Below are 8,280 nucleotides of genomic sequence, written 5' to 3'. Positions count from 1 at the left end.
ACACATATTTTGTGTTTCTCTAGAATTTGGATTGACATTATTTTCTTCATCTAGTGTTAACTGAGATCTCTGATCACATTGCTAAGTAGCAGTTACAACTGACTGAATAGTTATGCTGTTGTATCAACTCATACTTATTATTGTCAGTCAGTGTGTACTTTCCTTTGCCTTTCTATGAATTTTTCCGTTAAAAAATGCACTGCTCTCTTTAGAATCACTTGGAAGAAGTTTCATGTGGTCTGCAAAACTATGTGTGAAAAGCGGAACCAAATATCCATGCAAATTCTGGTTTTGAAATTATTTTTTTCTCATCATTTTTTATAATAATTCTTGTTAGTATATTCCATTTATAGAAGTAATGAAGAGAGAGTGATATACCATGTGATGGTTAATTCCTTAAGTCCTGCAAGATTGTGAAATGTTCAAGGTGAAAACAGGAGCCAGGAACTAAATCCTAGTCCATTTTAGCAGGTGCAAAGACGCACATACTTGGGAAATTTCTTGCTTGCATCCAGAGAGTGCGTTAGCAGCAAGATGGAATTTGTTGTGGAGTGATAACACAAACACAGACAGTCCAGTGTAGGGTGAGCGTCTCCTAAGCAGTTTCTCATCCACTCTACTAGATGCCCACATCTCCTCATTTTAATTGAATATGTTAAATGTTGCTCATTCTGTCCTCTATTAAGATATCAAGGGTGTTTTTCCTAAATTTTTGTTTGAGTAGTTTCCCTAGAGTCTGTAAAGTATATGTGCAGATAATCTAAACCCAATTGTAAATACCTTACATCAGTTCTTTAGAAATTCAGGTATACTCCCATCTGTTTTAGAAATTCAGGTATGTCTCACCTGTTTTCACCTATTCTGTATGTGATTTTTGTCATTCTAATTATTTAGTATCAAGGACAACTATTTTTTTCATTTTTTGGTAGTATCATTTTGAATAAAGATTTATATGTTAAACGGTATCAGAATGGAGAAAGTGAATAACAATACCATCATTGGGTGTCACTTTTCTTTGAATGACCCGACATGCAAAATCACATTGTTCTTTTTGTTTAGTTTCTCTATTACTTGTTGAAAAGCATGTGAGAGGCATCAGTTGTAGTGTGATGTTCACTTTCTGATGTAGTTCCCTGCTAGTGTGCTTGGGAGATAGAATAAAATGTCCCAGCTCCTTGGACACTTGCACCCCTGTGGAGCATCAGAATGGAATCCTGTTTTTGGCCTGGACCTTGCCGCCCCTTGTGGCCACATGGGGAGAGAAACAAGTGGAGGGAAGATCTCAGTTTGTCTTTGACTCTTGTTGTATAATTTTCATATTTAAGGAAATAAACTATTTTTTAAGTAATGAAAAAGGCAGAAGTAAGGAAAATCCCAGGGCCTGTGGAAATTTGTCATAACATAATAATAACAGAAGCTCAAAAGAAAATAAAATTAAGATTATATTTTCCTGGAAATTAAGAACCTAGCATGATAGCCTAGTTGCTACACTCCTAATGTTGCATGTGTCGGGATCCCATAAGGGCCCAAGTTCTTCTCCCAGCTGCTTTTTTTTTTTTTTTTTAAGATTTATTTTATTTTTATTGGAAAGGCGGATATACAGAGAGGAGAGGCAGAGAGGAAGCTCTTCCGGTCCGATGATTCACTTCCCAATTGAGCGCAACGACAGGTGCTATGCGGATCCGAAGCCAGGAGCCTCTTCTGGGTCTCCCACACGGGTGCAGGGTCCCAAAGCTTTGGGCTGTCCTCTACTGCCTTCCCGGGCCACAGGCAGGGAGCTGGATGGGAAGTGGAGCTGCCAGGATTAGAACCAGCGCCCATATGGGATCCCGGGCGTGCAAGGCGAGGACCTTAACTATTGTGCCATCGTGCCGAGCCCAGTCCAGCTGCTTTAAATACTATCCAGCTCTCTGCTTGTGACCTGGGAAAAAGTAGAGGACAGCCCAAAGTCTTGAGACCCTGTATGTGCATGAAAGAACCAGAAGAAGCTGTTGGCTCCTGGCTTCAGATCACCTCAACTCCGGCTGTTGTGGCCAAGTTGGCAGTGAGCCAGTTGATGGGAGATGTTTCTCTCTGGTCTATTCTCGGTAAATCAGAATTTCCAGTGAAAATGAATAAATACTTTACAAAAGAAAATACAATAAAGAATTTAAAAAGTACTAAATGTATTTTATACTCTATAGATAGAGGCAGTTTAAATTTTTTAGATATTGTTACTGTGAAGGGATGATTCTGATTTTTAAAACTTCTACATAATTTTGATCACCATGTACTTGAATACTGTCACAAGGTACAGTGCAGTATCTGTGTACATATACAGCCTAAGCTGAGTAAACCAGCTGCCCAAGCTTTCATCTACCTTTGCTTTTACAGTAAACTTGGTTCCCATCCAGTTCCCTGCAAAAGCTTATCCTATTGTGAACTGTAGTCACCACACACTGGGATGGGACACTGGATCTTGTTCCTTCTGTCTCACTTTCTTTGCTACCTGTTCTACCTCCTTCCTTTCCCCAGGCCTCACTTTTTGCAGTCTGTAATAATCACCACTCAAAGTACAGCTGCGAGTTTTTGATATATATATCTATCTATATATATAGATATATATTAATATATCTATATTTAATGTGTTATATATATATAACACGTTAAATGTACATTTGCCTTATTTTATCATGTCCAGTTTCATCTATTTTGGAGTAACAATATTTTATTTTTAATGGCTGAATAGAGTCTTGGTGTTCATTAGGCTTCATCTGGGAGAAAGAAATCAAAATAAAGTTGAATTGAAAAGCAAAGTTGCATCTCTTGATTCCTATTTCTGTGCATTTTATTTCCTTCCCTTGTTTACTTTCTTGGGAAAATATTGGGAAATGTTGATATTTTTATTTGATTGCATATCTTGGAACAAATATATCAATATACCTCCATTGAGTTATCTTTGAATATTTGTAGTTTTGAGCAACTTATATATGTACGTTATTAAATAAATGAAGCATTTTACTGCATGTTTTCAGTAAGATGGATTTAATAATGCTTACCCTTCACCCTGCTTGTGTGAAGTATTTGATGAGTTGATTTGCATTTGTTGCCCCATTTTCTACATCCTCGGGCTAGATGCGCTTTGATTATCATGTGTGCATATATTGGTGTTGTTGAATTCACTTTATGTGTATTATGTGAGGAATTTTACCTTTGTGTTTATCAAGCATACGGGTTTATGATTTTTAAACTAGATTTATGGGTATGAAGGTATTTTAAAAGAAGCATTAAAAATAAATACATGGAAGACTAATCATGCTACATTGGAGATTGCATTTTGACTGAGCAATTACATAGTGTTTGTCAGTTTAAAACACAGTCAGATATAAGTTAAGTCACCCACTGTTGATTCAGTCTAGTTTTGGAATCTAAATATTGTTAGTCCCAGGGTATGTTTGGAAATGTTTTTTCCTTTGGTGTTTTACAATAATTCTAGACAACTTGATGTTTACTTGGTATAATTTAGTAGTGGAAACACCTGGTGTTGACCTTTAGTTTGAAGAGATTGTATTTCTGATTCATTGTTACTTACTGTTGATTTTGTCAGGTTTTTAGTGTCTTTCTGATTCACTTTGGTAGGCTAATACTAAGTATCCAGAAATGATGAACAACTTATTTGTTTATAATTGCTGTTGGTACTCCCTAGTGATCCTTTGCATTTCTTTTTCTCTTGTTTCTTTTTCCAGTAAAGATCAATTTTGTCAGCATGAAAGGTAGAGTTATAGAGAAAGAGGGAGAGTTAGAAAGCGAGATCTCCATGTGCTTTATCCCTCTCCAAGTGACCACAATGGCTAAAGCAGGACCAAGTTGAAACCAGGAGTCAGTGGATTCTTCCAGTTCCCCCACATCAGCACAGGGACTCAAGCCCTTGGGACATCTTCTGAATTCCAACATGCATTAGCAGGGACCTGGATCAGAAATGAAGCAAGGAGGACTTGGAGGGGCATCCACAGGGGATGGTCACATCACAAGCAGTGACAGAACCCACTTGGTCCAGATAGCCCTGATCCATTATACTCCTCTTTTATTCCCCACTCTTTATTTTTGATAATCGGTACATAATTAATTATGGCAGAAATGTTCAAGGGCTACAGGAAAACAGATAAGACTTTCATTTCCCTATTTTTTTTTTCTCTATCTGGTATAAAGGGGGAGATTCCTCTATACTTCTGTGACAGCAGATTTAATATGTTCCATTTCTACTTTTATGTACTTCAGTCTACCTTTTTCTTTCTTTTCAAATTTATTTTATTTAAAGATTTATTTATCTTAATTGCAAAGTCAGGTATATATATAGAAAGAGTAGGAGAGAGAGAAATATTTTCCTTTCCTATGATTCACACCCAAGTTACCGCAACGGCCCATGTTGCGCCATCCTGCAGTTAGGAGCCCAGAGCTCTTCTGGGTCTCCCACACACGTCCAGGTTCCTAACACTTTAAGCCATCCCAACGGCTTTCCCAGGCCTCAGACAAGGAGCTGGATGGGAAGTGGGACTACTGAAATTAGAACCTGCATCCATATGTGATCCTGGTGCCTTCAAAGTGAGGACTTTAGCTGCTAGGGAACTGTGCTGGGCCCAAGATTTATTTTATTTGTATTGGAAACTCAGATATACCCAGAGGAGGAGAGAGGGGAAGATCATCCATCCTTTGATTCACTCCCCAAGTGACCACAGCAGCTTGAGCAGCACTGATCTATAACCAGAAGCCAGGAGCTTCTTCTGGTTCTCTCACACAGGTCCAGAGTTCCAAGGCTTTGGTCCAACCTTGACTGCTGTCCCAGCACACAAGCAGGGAGATGGATGTGAATCAGGGCTGCCAGGATCAGAACCAGTGCCTGTATGGTATCTTGACTCTTGCAACACGAGGACTTTCTAAGGATAATTCTGTCATTTATTTTACATTAAAACATTAGAAGTTCCTTCAAGAATTCTTCTATAACTTTATCTTGAATCACAAAGAAAAGGAGAACCTAAAGATCAAGGAACAAATGAAACCCTAAATATAGGTCCCTTGATTAGCATAAGGTCAAGACAGCATGAATAATAGAAGGCCCTTTTACAAGACATCATTATTGACATTAACCTCCAAGCTCACATTGAGTAAAAAAGCCAACTCCACAGCAGCAAACAATGCCAGGCCCGGTGAGGTGGCCTAGCTGCTAAAGTCCTTGCCTTGAATGCACCAGGATCCCATATGGGCACCAGTTCTAATCCCAGCAGCTCCACTTCCCATCCAGCTCCCTGCTTGTGGCCTGGGAAAGCAGTCGAGGACGGCCCAAAGCTTTGGGACCCTGCGCCCACGTGGAAGACCCGGAACAGGTTCCTGGTTCCCGGCTTTGGATCGGCACAGCACCGGCCGTTGTGGTCAGTCACTTGGGGAGTGAATCATTAAACAGAAGATCTTCCTCTCTGTCTCTCCTCCTCTCTGTATATCTGTATATCTGACTTTGTAATATAGTAAATCAATCTTAAAAAAGAAAAAAGAATTCTTCCACAGGGTGGTCCAGTGTCCATGCAAAAGAAGGTGGAGCTGCATTCAGGTGGTTGTGGAGACATCCGCTGGGCCCTGCCATACAGCGGGGCATTCCTTGTGGCCCTGCCTGCAATGGAACAATACTCTTCACACCTGCCTGTCCCCCACATTCACTTCAAGGATCCCAACATCATATATACGTGGATTCTCAGCAGCCTGATCCAAATTATACAGAGCCAAATCTTTTAAAATACACTACAGAAAAAATAAAACAGGTGGAGGTATGTGGAGGAATCCTTAAAATATCACAGTAAATCTACACAATATTACAAACCATAAGATAATATTTCAAACCCAGTAATTTTATTTCATTGCTCTTTCTACTGAGCAAAATGTAAAGTTTGGGACTGAACAAAATCTATTATCAATTACCAATGATGTCAACCTGCGTGGCCATTTTTGTTTAACAGAAAGTTAAAAGAAATTTAGTTCAATATAAAAACCCTTGCCCTTTTGAAAAACAAGACTACGAAGATAGTTTTTGCAGGTACTCATTCCATTTTTTTCCTTTTATATAATTTTTTAAAATAATTAAAATGTCCAAATCAAATTAATTCTCTTCTTACCATGTTTGCAACTGTCCTGAACTCAGCTGCAGAAATCAAAATCCAGCAGGAAGCCACTTCTTGAAAATTTTTGGCAAATTCTCAGCTTAGAAACAATGGACATTTTGGTTGCCATGTTTATCTCCATAAATACTGTACAAAACTTGCTTGCAAATATTAAAACATTTCTTTCCCTTGTCACTTGGAGACTAGCTCTTAATATTATCAGTAAAGATTTTTGCAAACCTCCTGCAAAGCTTCAGCCACACCACTAGAACTTTTAAAAAGTTGTGTATAGGGCCCAGCGCAGTGACATAGTGGTTGAAGTCCTCTCCTTGCATGCCCGGGATCCCATATGGTCGCTAGTTCTAATCTCGGCAGCCTGCTTCCCATCCAGCTCCCTGCTTGTGGCCTGGGAAAGCAGTGGAGGATGTCCCATAGCCTTGGGATCCTGCCCCCTCGTGGGAGACCCTAAGAGTTTATGGCTCTTGGCTTCAGATTGGCTCAGCTCCAGCCATTGGTGCTCACTTGGGGAGTGAATTATCTGATGGAAGATCTTCCTCCCTATCTCTCCTCCTCTCTGTATATCCACCTTTCAATTAAAAAAAAAAAAAAAAACATGTGCAGTTTTCTTTTCCTTCGGATCTATACAAGGTCCACTCCCCTGGCCCTCCCCTGGTTTTTTCTCTGTACAAAAATAGTCCCTCCAAAAAAAGAAGTCCAGCATCTTTACATCTTTTATAAAGTTCTCTTGTTGGCGTCGCACGTTTTGTGTTGAACATAGAAGAGATGGGTGGTCTCCTCTGAAGCCGCCATTTGCTGTGAGCAATGAAATGTTCTTCTTTGTCGGCACACCAGCATTTTTGTTGCATGTACTTTTATTTTTCATGCTTCCTTCTCACTCTCTACTTTTGCACCCCTCCCATTTCCTTTTCCTCTGAAAATGTCTTTCCCCCTACTCCCCACCCCACTATCACCCCCTAACATCCCCTCCCGCCCCTAGTCCTTCTGCAGTCCGCTGTCCGGAGGGCCTCCTCACATGTGCGAGAGGGACAATGTGCAGTTAATGGCCGGGCCGGGCACCGGGCCGCTCTGGTAATGCTGCGACAGGGTGCAGTCTGCTGGGGTGGCGGGCTCTGCCATCTCGGCACCAGGGAGGTACACACTGATCATGTTCTGGAGGTCCCCGGCCTGGCAGGGCACCCTGGAGTGGGAGGAAGTGATAAGCACGGAGGGGCTGGAGCTGGCCTTGGAGCCAAGCGCCATTGCGGGGGTGCCCTGCTGCGAGGAGGACATGCTGTAGGTGGGAGAGCCGTTCATGTAGGTCTGCGAGCTGGTCATGGGTTATACTGCTGCTCACTAACGTCGTAGTGGTGCTTGGGCTGCATCTGAGCCGCGCCATGCGTGTTGAGGCCCAGGTGCTGCAGGCATCCCAGCTGGTGCTGCATCATGCTGCAGCTGCCATTGCTCCAGCTGTTCACATGTGCATAGCTGTCCATGTGCTGGTTCATGCCCTCGCCCAGACTGGCACCCACCTCGACCACGCAGGCCATGCTGTTGCTGCTGGGGGCTGCGTGTACTTATGCTTCTTCATGAGCGTCTTGGTTTTCCGCCACAGCTGATATTTATAATCCAGGTGCTCCTTCTTGTGCAGCACCTGCAGTCGCTTGGCCTTGGCCATGAACGGTAGCTTCGCCATCTCCGACTAAGCTTCTATTCGGGGCCCAGGTGCTTGCTAATATCAAAGTTGTGTATCTTGGGGTTCTCCTGGGTCATCTTGTGAAGCTGCCCAAGGGACCACACCATGAAGGCATTCATGGGCCTTTTGGTTGTCATCGCCACCACCGCCCCAGGAAATTCAGCTGTGGGCCCAGCAGCTTGAGCTGCTTCTCCATCTGTTGTACATGCGGGCGCTGTTTGCGTGGGCCTGGCCTGCTGGAGGCCTGAGACCCTCGGTGAGGCTGGGAACTGGGGTGGGGGCATGGGCAGGGTGCACAGGAGGCAGAGGAGGTGAAGGGGAGGCGGGCGGGAGGGGGTGAATGTGGAGCTCGTGGTTCTGAGAGGAGACCAGGTGGAGGAGAGCAATTTGGGGAGGGAAGGAAGGAATGGGACTGGGCGGGGTGGTGGGGGGAGAATGAGGGAGGGGAGAGAGAGAGAGAGA

At 42.6% G+C, this 8,280-nt stretch overlaps 1 pseudogene; it reads right to left on the bottom strand.

Moving 5' to 3' along the window:
- Positions 1–7,154: 7,154 nt before the first annotated feature.
- Positions 7,155–7,955, bottom strand: LOC121151078 (annotated as a pseudogene).
- Positions 7,956–8,280: the final 325 nt, after the last annotated feature.

This window comes from Ochotona curzoniae, unplaced genomic scaffold, assembly GCF_017591425.1.
Source record: "Ochotona curzoniae isolate NIBS_2020 unplaced genomic scaffold, NIBS_Ocur_1.0 contig_227, whole genome shotgun sequence".
In the NCBI taxonomy this organism is placed as follows: domain Eukaryota; kingdom Metazoa; phylum Chordata; class Mammalia; order Lagomorpha; family Ochotonidae; genus Ochotona; species Ochotona curzoniae.
Note: the sequence above shows the minus strand (reverse complement) of the source record. Positions and strands in the feature narration are given on the sequence as shown.